This window comes from Ambystoma mexicanum, chromosome 9 (genome assembly GCF_040938575.1).
Source record: "Ambystoma mexicanum isolate Mex_15411 chromosome 9, UKY_AmexF1_1, whole genome shotgun sequence".
Taxonomy (NCBI): Eukaryota; Metazoa; Chordata; class Amphibia; order Caudata; family Ambystomatidae; genus Ambystoma; species Ambystoma mexicanum.
Window position 1 is genome coordinate 377,090,445 of NC_090931.1, and position 13,523 is coordinate 377,103,967.

A 13,523-nucleotide genomic window follows, 5' to 3' on the forward strand; every position below is an offset into this window, starting at 1 on the left:
TCAGTACTGCAACCGTGATATATGGAGAAAGAACTTTCGCAAACATATACCACAGAGAGTGCTGGCACAACCAGAACCAACTTTTTCCTTCCTCTACGGAGTCCATGACGAAGACGGAAAAGGTGGTGGGGCTTAATGTTGCTTTTAAAAGCTGTGCTGTGAAAACCCAAACCCTTGGGAAGAAAGGTAGGATTAGATTAGACCCTAGAGACAGGTGACCGCATCAGCCAGTAGGAATCCAGGGGAGGACTGGACAATGGAAGGCTGGTCTATAGAAGCCCAGCAAGACAGAATGAGGATGAAAGGTATGTAATTACAATCCAGGGCAGAGTAAGTAGACCAATGTACCAAGTAATAGAGCGCAGACGGTGGAGAGAGTTGGTCCAAAGATTGCGGCAGATAAAGAGGAGTATCAGTGGTGGAGACAGAGAAAGAGGAGGGAGAGGGAGAAGGCGATAGACCGAGAGCAAGAAAGAAGATGAGAAACAAGGGAGGAGTGAAGAAGTAGGGGAAGGTAAAAGCAGAAGAATGAGAGAGAGCGAGAGGTAGAAGAGAGAGAAAGAAGAGAGAGAGGAGGAAGATTAATACAAACAGAGAGGGGAAGAGAGTAGAGCGAGAGCACAGAAGGTCTGAGGAGAGAAGGAGAGAGCGACCTCATGAAGAGAGACGTAGCAAGAGTTAAACTGAGGATAGAGAGAAAGAGAAAGGAGTTGAGAAGTCATCTTGTTTGAAATACCCAGAATAAGGTCCCCTATGTGGTAGAGCTAGATAAGGCCAAGGCTTTTAGGCCCTTTCTTATATCAGATTAGATGCAGGCAGTAGAGGTTACTGTGCTTTAGTGTTCTGGACTTGGGAAGTTGTTTTGGGTTATGGGGACATCTGTGAACCCGGAGAGCGGGTCCTTTAAGACGAGGTAACAGTATCTGAGATGGATGGGGATGCAGGTCTTACTCAAACATCAATAATCAGACCGACTGAAGAAGTTGGCAAAAGTTAGAGCTGTTTTAATAATAAGTCCTTAAAACAGGGAGTACAACGGACATCAACGGACGGTGCATAGACTCATCTCAACATAATTCATAAAAAACATTACCATTATACTAAATATTCATCATGAGTAACCCAGATACCCCTGGCTTACATTCTTTAATCCAGTGCACAATGGGTGATGATGAGGACCCAGTTAGGGTTATTCTTAAGTTACAGGAAATATGTAGAGTTGAGACAGTACAATATTTCTATTTTATTGTAAAGAGGGGACTACCAAAAGAGGTCCAGAAGGCACTAAATAAAATTGTGGGAATTCAAGCCAAAGGGTGGGTAGAGATACAAAGTATAATAGTCCACAATTGTAAGAGAATCAAGGAGTGGGACAGGGAGACAGTCCAGAAGCGGCAACCGAACAAGGCAAAACTAGTGGAAAAGAAACTAAATAAGGTTGTCATTCAAGCACCAGTGAAGGCACTGGCTCAAGGGGAAAGTATAGGAGACACTCAACAAATTGGGAATGCCACAATTGTGGCATTATGGGGTGAAGGAGGACAGGGACAATGGGGTGGGGGGACAGTACCCCAACCCGCAGTGGCAGTATGAAGGAGCACCAAGGGGAAGAGGAGGATTTTGAGAAGCAAGAGCAGGAGGTTTTGGGGGCATAGGGCCTCGGGCAGGAGGATTGAGAACATCACAGTGCTGGTATTGCGGGAAATGGGAGTATTTTGAAAGGGAGTGCAGGAACAGGCCTGAGATGAGATTTAATTATGGGCCAGTATCTCCAGGGCAGGGATTCCAAGGGCCTCAAGGTAGGACACAGCAGCAATTTGGCGAGGGGGTCAAAATCAGTTCCCTTATGGGGCTGACAGGTAAGGGCAACATGGGCAACAACTACAGCAGGGTGAGGGAACACAGTTTAACAGGATGGCAGGGGAAGCAGACGCCCCATTCCAAGGAGTTGCAATGACCGGGCGGCTCTTCTTCATTCCCCAGGACAAATACATATTCTGATTAGGACAGCCCACAGAAAGCACTCGCATGTCCAATCCTATTGATAACCGCACACCCTGAAAAGGAGCCCTTGGTGGAGGTGGAAAAAGGAAACAGGCAATTTATATTTATGGTAGTTTCAGATGCAACCAAATCATGCATCATGGAGGGGAACTTTCCATTATCAGGTAAAACTCTTTACATGCAGGGATTCTCTGGGGCTATTTCGACAGTTCCATACACTAAGAAGCTGGATATAAAAGTAGGAGGGGAGGTAGTACATGCCCCCTTGTTATATTCAGAGAGTTCCCCTGTGAACTTGTTAGATAGGGATCTGCTCAGTACAATACATGTAAGATTTTATTTTCTAACCCATGCTGTCACTCAAGATGGTGGCAGGGACAATATTGTCATTAGATTTATATGGACTAGTAGTATCAGTCAAAAGAGTAGTCCTGATTGGAACAGACCATGTTGGGTGCGAGTGGCACACAATATTAAGTATAGGTCCAACAGTGTAATTAAAGAAAATGACTGATGAGGAGTTATTTGAGGACAGTGAACAAAATGGGGAGATTATTTTGGAAATCTGCATCCCCTGTGATATCATGGTGCAGTATAGGGAGGTGCAGTGCCCCCTGATGCCAGTGGTGACCCAGTCATTTTATTTTTTGAGGAGGACATGCGATATGTGCCAGCACAATTATGGATTGTTAATCCACCTGATGTTGGGTTACTGAGAGATGTGACCCCAGTCCAGATTACATTCAAGTCAGGTGCTTAGCACAATCATCAAGTATGTGAATGATCGGTTGGTATGTAGGGAAAATGAACATCAGTGCGGGAGGGATTCTGTTGCATTATTGTAATTGCTGGCTCACAAAGGGCACAAGGCAGATAAAAAGAAGCTACAATACTGCCAGAAGGAGGGACTATACTTGGGACAACTAATTTTTGTAAACAGGTAAAAATATTATCAGATAGGGCAGCGGCAGCATGCACCGCCCGTAGGCCCAGTATTGTGAAGGAAACGTAGCAGTTTTTTGGGCTCATGTAATTATTGTAGGGCATGGATCCTAGATTACGCAGTCTACACAAAGCCACTGTTACAGAGTCTCAGGGAAGGACAGAGGACTTAAAAGTACATTTGAATGGACTGACAAAATGACTAGACAATTTGAGGACTTAAGCTATTTGCACGGCCCTGTTTTAGCAACTCCGGATTATATACAGGAGTTTTATTTATTTTCCCACTCTGATGAACGGCTCATGCATTGATGGAAGGATACATATTATATGTTGATGGGTCATGAATAATTTACCAGGGGACAGGACGGAGGCACACAGGGGCGGTAGTGGAGCACAGCAAAGTGTGGGGGGGGGAGAAATAGTGACCACTGTATAAAGCAAGATCATAGTTCCATGTACAGCATTACCCATATTACAACTGGACCATTATTATCTGGGGAACTGATCAGCCTCAGGTTTAAAGGTCCATATGAGGTTGTGTTCTGTACTCCTCTCGCCATCCGTATGAAGGAGTTAAATAGAGCACCTCAGACAAGGCAAGAGACATTTTTGAGGATCCATGCCAGGGTGGTGTGCAGTGGCACACGCCTGATTTTTTCCTTTCTTTTTATCTTTTTCAATATTTTTGATTTTTCCGTATTTTGAAGGTCCAGAACCCAGTTGGACCTGGTGGGAAAAAGGTCTCTCTCCCTCCCTCCCCCTCTCCCTTTCCCTTTCCCTCTCTCTCCTCTCTCTCCTTTCCCTCCCTCTCCTCCCTCTTTCTCTCTCTTTCTCTCTCTCTTTCTTTCTCTCTTTCTCTCTCTCTCTCTCTCTCTTCCTCTCTTTCCTTCTCTTTCTTTCTCTCTCTTTCTTTCTTGATAACCTTTTTTCTCTTCTCCAGGAATAAGCAAAGATGGCTGACCGACATGTCTGTTATGTAGAGATAAGATTAAAACAAAAGTAATTTGTTCTAGGAACTATGTATTATTTGAAGTACTATGTTGTTTTGTGTGACACTGGTCGTGGTTGTTGGAGTGGATGAAGGGATGTCTGTTATATGGGGTGGCCATATAAGGGGGGGTGGAGAGTTGGGGAAAAAATGCTAAAATGAATGTCTATAAAAAGATAAATACAAAATGGCTCACTTTTTGCCTGCCACACCTGCAAGTTTTCTTAGAAGAATGAAACAGAAAGTATGAATGACGTATGGTTTATATAAGGGGTTGGGCTTTGACACTATTTCTGACATCCAGCATTTAGAAACATTGAATAGCTGGTACTCTGATATGCGCATTGCAGGAAGGAAACCAATGAAAGCTGTTACGTGTGTGCACTTATCCCGCACACATCAAGAGCTCCTAAGGTTTTAGTTCCACATCCACTCCCAATTACAGAGGCACAATGCTTTGTACATCTTGCACTATAGGGGATAAAGGGCACATTTCAGGCACGCAGCGTGCAGTTTAGGAGCATTGATCCATACCCAGCGTTATGTAATGGCAGCACAAAATACCGGCAGTGTCTACAAGGACCATATTTTTCCTTGGGAGGATACTCAAATGGCAACGACAAATGGCAGGGCACCGCAGTGATGTGCCTGGCAGATAGACTGCTCAAGTACAGTGGAGAAGCAATATCCCAAATCGAGACTATGTGTTCGCAAATATGGTCCCATCTCATCACAAGGTTGACACGGATTGTAACAATGAAGAAGCCAGTGTGAATACATAGAGCCATAGACTCAATGAAGGAACATTTCCTGGTGGCGCAAACACACAGTGCAACCATACTCTTGTGATCCCTGATTTGACGAACGGTACAGCAGCGATTTTGGATTAGTACTGGGTTTGTGGCCGACAAGCCTACCTGCACCTCCTACCATCTTGGAGGGGCAAGTGTTCACTGGCCACCCTGCACTCAGTGCTACTAGTAATCCTAGAAGAATACCTGAAGGTAGAAAAATGCCTGTCAAGGTGCCAACAGCCACTCTCGCACCTAAAGTAACTGAAAGAATCTTGCAGATCACACAAGAATTTGTTATGCTGCCAGAAAAAGTACGATTTCAACGGCAGGGTAGAAAGAAGAGATCAAACTCTCTCAAAAGACTGTTCTGCACTGCTGAGAGGAACACCTGATGAGTATCGGCCTTTTAGCTCAGCAGAGACTTTCTTTTTTATCTTTTTTGGCTCCTGGGGTACAAGCAGCTGTTTCACTTTTATACCGCCGGAGGATGCTGAGAATGGGTCACTATCCCACATCAACAAGGCGGTGCACAATCTAGGTGTTCAAATGAAGAAGGAAGGCAGAGTTCAGAACACAGATTGGCTATTGCTTGCCTTTGATTGGGTCCTGTCATGGCTGGGGGCAGTAGTAAAACTACTGGTGCCTGTGATCGTGTTCTTCTTGGTTCTCTTCTGCACGTGCCAATTGGGTCTCCAATGATGTGTTCTCATTTTCCCCAATAGTGGAAAGATGATGGATGGTATCAATTGGGGGATCTAAAACACCTTGCCATACAATAAACTGCGAAACTCAAACTAATATTTCTGGGGTTGTAGATATGTCGGGTGGGGATGAGTTTGCTACTGTAGAAGTAACAAAAGGGGGGAATGTTGGGAAGGAGCTAGTGCTTTTCTTCATTCCCAAGCTTCCCAAGCACTTTAGAATTAGGCAAGACTTCTGTTAACTGTTTTCTAAGCCCTACAAGAGTCTGGGGAGAGGATGGTCACTAAATGAAGACAATTAGTATTTAAATATAAAGGGCAAATAACTATATAGCTAAATGAATGTGTAATAAATGTTAAATTGTAGTTAGTTTAAAATCTCAAAGCACGGTGAATGCAGCTTGTGCTAAAATAGACTATGGGCATTGCCTGGTGTTGGCTAGCTCTGGCAGAGAGCATGAGGTAACTCAGCAGCTGTTCGATGTCCACCAAAAGCCAATGGAGACTAAAAGAATGAATACAAAGTAAAAGTTTTATGGACTGGGATTTACTCCTCTATGAAAGAGGTGATTAAACTACAGATCCTAATGATATTATCATCTTTCTAAAGTGTTTAATAATTGAATACTACAGGATATTGAATGTGCATAGCTTAATTGAGATTTATTGAAAAATTGTTTGTCTAAAAATTACTTGAGAAAGTTTGCAAAAAATATTTTTTATATTTGTAGATGTGATAAAGTAAAAAAATGTAACTGATGAAATGCTATTAAAAAAATAACTATTTTTGATATAAATTGGTGTAGTACATGAGAATTTATCAACTATTAATCATATATATTAAAAGGAATAACCACGAAAGGATTTGGGGAAGCAAGCGACCCGGTGAACATAGTGTATTGTGAAACAAAAGTTTTGGTAGAGGTCTGGTCACAAGTGGTCGTTAAAAATTACCTCTGGTCTCTCTAAGTTAGTTGTGACTAAAAGATTCAAAGCACGACATATAGAGTACTATAGAAACAAGGTTTTTGAGGAGAATTACTGGACCAGATAAACTATGAGAATATTTAGTGAAGTGTTGAGAGTATGGCGGGAAGGTGTGTTTATATATAAATGTTTAGAATATAGAAAATTATGCTAAACAGGAGCTACAATGTATTCCTGCAGAGGTAGCAGTATGTTAAGTAGTTTGTAACCTGGCCATGCAAGAAGGAAGGCTGCAGCATCCCTTTTAAGGAAGAAGAACAGTTTTGGATGAGCTATGCCAGTCTCCAGTAACCAAGTTGAACAGTATATAAGGCACTTGCTTTCCATCAGTCTGCAGGAGCCAGCCAAGGAAGACAGAATGCTGGTCGGGGGCCAGACTCCTCTGCCCCCCATCCTCATCTTTGTACAGATTAAAGTTTGTTATGCTTGCAAGATGAAGACTCGTGGCCTTAATTCCCTAGAGGGGTGCATTTACTCTGGTGGGAACGTGATTAGGAGTACCCCAATATATTTAAGGGGTGCCCCTGTAAATTTGGCTACCTTTCTGGTGATAGGCTTACAAGAACCATCTAGGTATATGTTCCATACTGGTCAAGGAAGGTGATTGGGTCTCTAACATCAGGTGGGGCAACCAAGCCCTCCTCTAGTGCAGATTACTACGAATGTCATCAAATACATGACGTGACATTGGTTATACAAATTATAGGGCTCTCTATTATGTGTCCCTCTATAAATGGTTGGCACCCTTGCACCCCGCTGTAATATTTCACCTACGCTAGCAGCATGCAGGCTGGCACTCAGGTGCTGGTGGGCTGGTCATAACCATAGCTTCCCACCAATTAGCCCTGGCATCCATCATCACATTTGCAGCCTACTAGTCAATTAACGCTTTGAACTCGGCCTTGGAAATGTTCTCTGTGCTGGAGAATATGAGGGAGTATAGCATACTCTGTCTTCTTGGTTTTGATACAGTTCATCATAGTGTCCATTTTCATCTGACCACGTGACTGTAGTCCATGTTTTCGAGTATTACTGCATTGAAAATACTACTATTTAATGAACGTCTGACGTCTTCAATGTTCTCACCTCTCACTTAAGACAGAAGACTTGTTCTTTTCACATGTTCTGTAATTGTTTGTACGCTCATCCAGGCCCAAGGTGGCCTTGACTTCTTGGTGTTGATCCAACCAAGTCTTTCTTTGACCCACCTCCATGGTTGAGTTTTCTGTTTCTAACTATAACACACTGAAAACGTATTTTATGCTTGAGGAATGCTGCAGTTGGTTCTATTGCAAGAATAAAAAGCATTGGGGACAACGGACATCCCTGCCTGGTGCCCTTTTCGAGCTCCCATCCCCCTGAAATACAGTGGGCCATTTTTACTCTAGCCCTGGGCACAGTGTACACCAATTTGACCCACTGCAGGTATCCTTACCCAACGCCAAACCGTTGGAGGGTGGCGTACAGCTAGTCCCATTTAACGGAGTCAAATGCTCTAATAGTGTCCAATGACACCACAGCATAATGCTCCTCCAGGGACTTCGTTCTATCAATTATTTGGTGTAAGTGTCGCAGGATCTAGGAGGTGTTTCTACCTGGGACATTGCCAGTCTGGTCGGGGTGTATTAGACTTGCAATCATCCCTTTCAGCCTGTTTGACAGCAAAGCAGTAAGTATTTGATAGTCCTGATTTACCATGGATAGGGGTCTATAGGAGCCACATTCCATCTCAGGTTTATTTGGTTCAGTTATAGGTATTATAATAGACTCTCTTAGGCTTAGGGGAAGCACGCCCACTTCATATGCCTCATTCAGGATTTCAAGGTGTGTCGGGCTAATTCATCAGCAAACTCCTTATAGAATTCACTCGGCAGGCCGTCTGCTCCGGGAGTTTAGCCAGTAGGCAATGTTCTAATTGTAGCATACAACTCATCAACAGTGACAGGAGCATCCAATATTTCTGCTGCTTCTCTACTTAGAAAATAAGTTCCTCTTCATAAGTTTAGGAGTGAGCTTCCTCACTTCCTTCTGTGTTATGGGACTGGTGGAAGCCACACCACAGTCACAGGATCTGTGGAGGAGCTGAGGAATATATACTAGCATGCACATATGGAAGAAAGATTGCTAAGAATATATGAAGAATTCATACTGAAGAATATTTTGAGATACCAGTGGAACTGGAGATGGCCAGGGAGAACTGAGATCTGTAGAGCTGACACCATCTGCAGGATTAGGTTACAGCCTGGCTTGGGAAAGGAGCAATTTTCAGAGAGATTAGCAAGTCCATGTTGGAATTGGGGTACCAGACAGCCAGTTGGAAAGGACCTTTCTGAATGCAACAGCTCCAGAGTAAGGGTCCAAAATGTTTATCCAAAAATAAGCCACATTTACAATGCAAGTAGAGACCCTGAAATAAACCCCAAAAGAACGGTCCCAATATAGTATCCATGGTAAAATCCGGGGGAATAGAGGGCTGAGAATCAAAACTAATGTAATATGACAAAGTCTCAGGTGCAGTGTTGAATAAAATGCACTGTGTCTCTCATTTAAATTGAGCACCAAGTGAGATGACATTTGCTTAAACCCCAATGCATTTTTTGTATTGATAGGTGCAGTTTAAAAATGACAGTATTTGTTCATTTGAATGCATATTGCTTTTGCAAAATATAGCATCATTAAATAGAATCCTTGTCTTATGCTAGCATAGAACACAGGTCATACTGGAGTCATGACACACTATTGTCTAATGTAATATCGTGCGATTTAGCACCCGAGGTGAGTTTGAGAAATCAGAAGGTGTCTTACCCACTAGTCCCTAGGTCTGTCATCCAGGTGGCCAGGACACGGCCATCACTTTTGGATCCGGTTCCTGGGGGAGAGCAGTGGGGGAGGATCACCTGGGTGAGGGGTGAGGGGTCTTTAGGGAGTGGAGGTTGGACACCAGAGGGTGAGATGCAGTATCCCCTTCCCTGTAATACCTTTACCCTATCCTACCTGATAGGATATTTAGGAACTTTACCCCCCTTTTACAACACAAACACTTTCTCACTGACAGCCCGCTCTAAGGGAAAACAGATTCACACTCGAGCTGTGTACCTGACATGTCCCAATACTATGGTCAGGCGAGGTCATGCAATTATTGACAATCACTCACACCCGACTTCCATTACACTTCCCCACACCGATAAAAGGAGGAGTACGAGAGCACACTCTGAGCGAGGCAAAGCACACAGGGAAACAGCAGTTCAGGATGGCAGTTTAATGAGATGAGAAAGATGGCGAAACAGAAGGGGGTTGCAAGGAGGGATGTACTCTTGGCCTTTTCGACAAGGACCTGTTACTTCCACGTAACCTCAGAAGAAAGCGTAAGACCAGGAAACCAGGCTGAAGAATCCTGCATTGTGTATCAGAGGTAGCCTGCCCTCCTACGTCAGTAACCAAGGTGGGAAAAAGCACCAGCTGCCATGGTACTGTCCTTGGCTCCAAGGACAAAGCCACATCTGTGAAATCAACACAGCCAGTGAGCTGGGGAGACTGAAACAAGACCAGTCTGTGTTGAAGCAAAGGTTGCAAGCAGCAACATTGTATGGTGAGCGCTGGAACGAACATTGTTAAAATGTGTATGCAGCTGGAGGTTAAACTGCTGATGAGTGATTGAACTTTAAAGCAAGCTACAATACCTTTGACAGAGTGGTCCGGCACCATGTTGGTGCTCAATCAAAGGTCTCTGTAAGGTTCCCAGCTGAGAAGTGATACAAGTAGATGGATTTGGTCCAAGTCTGACAGAGGGAGATTAAATGAATAAAGGTGAATCTAAGTGGTCCTGCGACGGTTATTCGATGAAATAGAGAAAGTTTGGAAAAGTATCTTAATTTCCAAGCCTGACAGAGGGAGATCTATTGAAAGCTTTGTGTTAAAGTGGGTCGAGCCCGGCAGAGGGGGGCCGGGGTCAATCAAAAATCACCCAAGAAGTTATGTATAAGAATCCTGAGGAGAAAGGAACTTTTGAATGTTTGTTTGTCACATGAGGCCCTCTGAAGTAAGAAATCATTTGGTCACTACTGCCGAAACGTATTTAGCCCTACGTGGACAGTTAAGACACGCAACTATAGGCTACTCGGTTCTAACATTTAGAATTTGAGACTTACGTAGTCCCCAGAGCCCATAAATTATCAAGTGGGCAGGATTCTTTAATCTCACCACCAAATTAGCTAGACAGAGAGGCACCTGGACAGCTGATTACATTGGATAGATGCCTGGATTGTTCCTCTTGTTTGTGCTAATTTTTATCAGTTTTCTAAATGTTATTTTTTGGTGTTGTTCAACATTTTAGAAATATAAATTGTTTGTATTTTTTCTTGGATAAATATAATTAAAATATGTACACCTGATCAAAAGTATAAATAAAATGTGAGATTTGGTGAAAAAAGGAAAAAGGCTCATACATTTCCACATATGATAGTAACACCCATTGTTTACAGGGCCGTGTTAGATAGGCATTAAATATAGAATATGCCCATTTATCAACACACCTTTCAAAATAATAACAATTTATTTTCAGATTGAAATAACTTTCTTGTTGGGACAATTTTTGTGTTATAACCTCTGAAGTAAGAGACTTTGAATGGCAAAGAGACTTTGATATAGAAGGCCCTGATACTGAGATTTGAACTGCATCCTCGTGCTAGAGAAGACAGAGACTATGCTAATCTTGAGTGTCCCGCCTTGACCCGTGCTGAAAACGTGGAGCAGGGAGGCCAACGCCTTAAATATCCTGACATATCATTTCTTGAACACTTTTCTTTTGCATAACATTGTTTCCCACACTATTTGTATTTAGAAGTAAGGATTAGCAATAGGTTTATTAGTATCGGCCCTTTTATGGTCGTAGCTTGCTCCCATCTTTAGATTTAGGATTAGAAAGGCGTTTTTCAAACCTGATTAAAGTTCAATGTACACCCTTGAACTGTGATCACTTGTGTCTGTCTTACTGTTTGATACCATGCCTTCTATACAGAGTCTAGTCGTAAATCAGATTTTTGCTCAACCGAAATTAGCACAGAGAACTAATTCTATTCCTAGAAAAACATGCAAAGTGTTAAAGCCCTCCCATACCTTATCTTGAAATTCATAGGGACACCTATGTGTAATGTGAAAGGATAGGGTGCTCTAACATGGTACATGTTACTGTTGAGTAGTACAAATCCAGCCTAAAACACAGTAGGCTGAAAGCTGTACACACATATAGACTGAAAACTGCACACACACTGCACACATTTGTGACCTTTTTCCCTGCTCTTTTGCAATTTGCCGTGCAAAGTGAGTAAAGGCTGTCTGGCACGCTCGCATGTCAGGCAGCGTTTACTTTTAATTTTGAGCGTACTGCTTGTCGTGCGCGCATGGCAAGCGGCACTCTTACAATTAATTGTTGCTCAACATTAACTGTAATTAATTGTAACTGTACACGCTGCTTGCCATGCAAGCGTGTACAATGGATGCCTAAGGGCTCCGCCTGCTTTAAGCTGTTGCATAAAGGAAGTGGAGCCCATAGGGATCTCCAGCATTTGCGCTGGCATGAAAATCCATGCCGGCGCAAATGCCGGAGCATTTGTATGGTGGAGAGGTAGAACGTTTGCAGACACCAAGTTGTGTTCCACTCCCTCTCTCCACCGTGCAAATGAATGAAATGTGGTGTGACATAAGGAACATTCGTAAAAGCCTTATGCATGTTTCTTACAATATGCCCCCAATGGAAATGACCCCCAATGTCTTTTCTGGCCATGGGACAGTCTTTATAATGCAAAACAAAAGAAAGAAATGCCTCTCAGTTCTCCTTCTAGAAAAAATGTGTCTTCACTAAGTTCAGACAGTACGACACATATGCTGCCTCTCGGGATGTGTTCTTCTCTATGTGACGTATAGGCCATTGATAATGTTCTGACCTTCTTTGGCAATGTTTGGTGTCTCGGCGTGCGTACCTTCCTTGTTCCCTCTTACTCGAGTTGTGAGATTTCTTATCCCGTTGTCGGCTTTGAATTGGTGCGGCCTAGCCTGGGCTTGTCAGCTCTCCAGCTTTGCTGGTTAATGTGCTTTTCATACCGCCTCCTTGGGTATTTTGACTCTAAGTCCCATTTCGACTACAGTGGAATGTTTATCAACTGCAATTCCACCAATGTAGTTTACGGGATCATGTGTCCCTGTGCTTTGCTTTACATTGGGATGACCATGCACAAAGTGACAGTAAGGATCAATGAACACCAGAGTCGTATTAGTAATAGAACTTTAACAGCACCCCTGTTTCAACTGTTTTTGGGAAAGGGATAATGGCGTAGAAGCAAATGGTTATTGGCCGACCAATTACAACAGACCTGTGTCATTTTTCCATTGCATCACGTCTGTTCAATTTGGAACAGACTTCGATTTTTCAGTTGAGGACGCACACATGTGGTCTTAATGAGGGACTACAATGGGCTGCACTTATGTTTGAACCATTTAAGGTATATGGACTCCGCACAAAAGAACTTGTTGAAAAAAAAACTTGTCTCAATGTGGCTTGTGGAAACCTTGCTTATGGAACTCTAGATGGAAATTATCTAAATGCCCGTCACAATGTGCCTTTGAACTGAATGGGTTACATATATACCCTATACAATTCGGGAACTTGTTTCTTCGATGGGTTCAATGACATCAACTTTTTCTGAAATCCTTAATTGCACATGGGTTATTCACAATTGCACACGTGTTTCCCTAAATTAACAAGATGAGAGTAATGCATTGGAGATATTCTATCTGGTTGGAGCATTTTGGGCCAAACTGCCGACACAAGCATGTAGATAGTTCAGCAGTGAACAAGGAGCTGGTGCATCTAAAATGGCCACTGAGTGGTGACTGCTATGATTGGTTATTTATAACGCACTTACAACCCAGAGTTTTCTAAGCGATAAACCAGGGTTCGAACCTGTGTTGTTCCTTGTTGTCTTGCTTCCAAGGTCAGCATGTTGCCCCTGTGTAGAGACATCGCGGGAGTTACCAACTCTCGCGAGATCTCGCCACGGCAGCGAGGACCGCCCCCGCGCGCTTCGCGCGCCTTACGGAAGCAGCAGA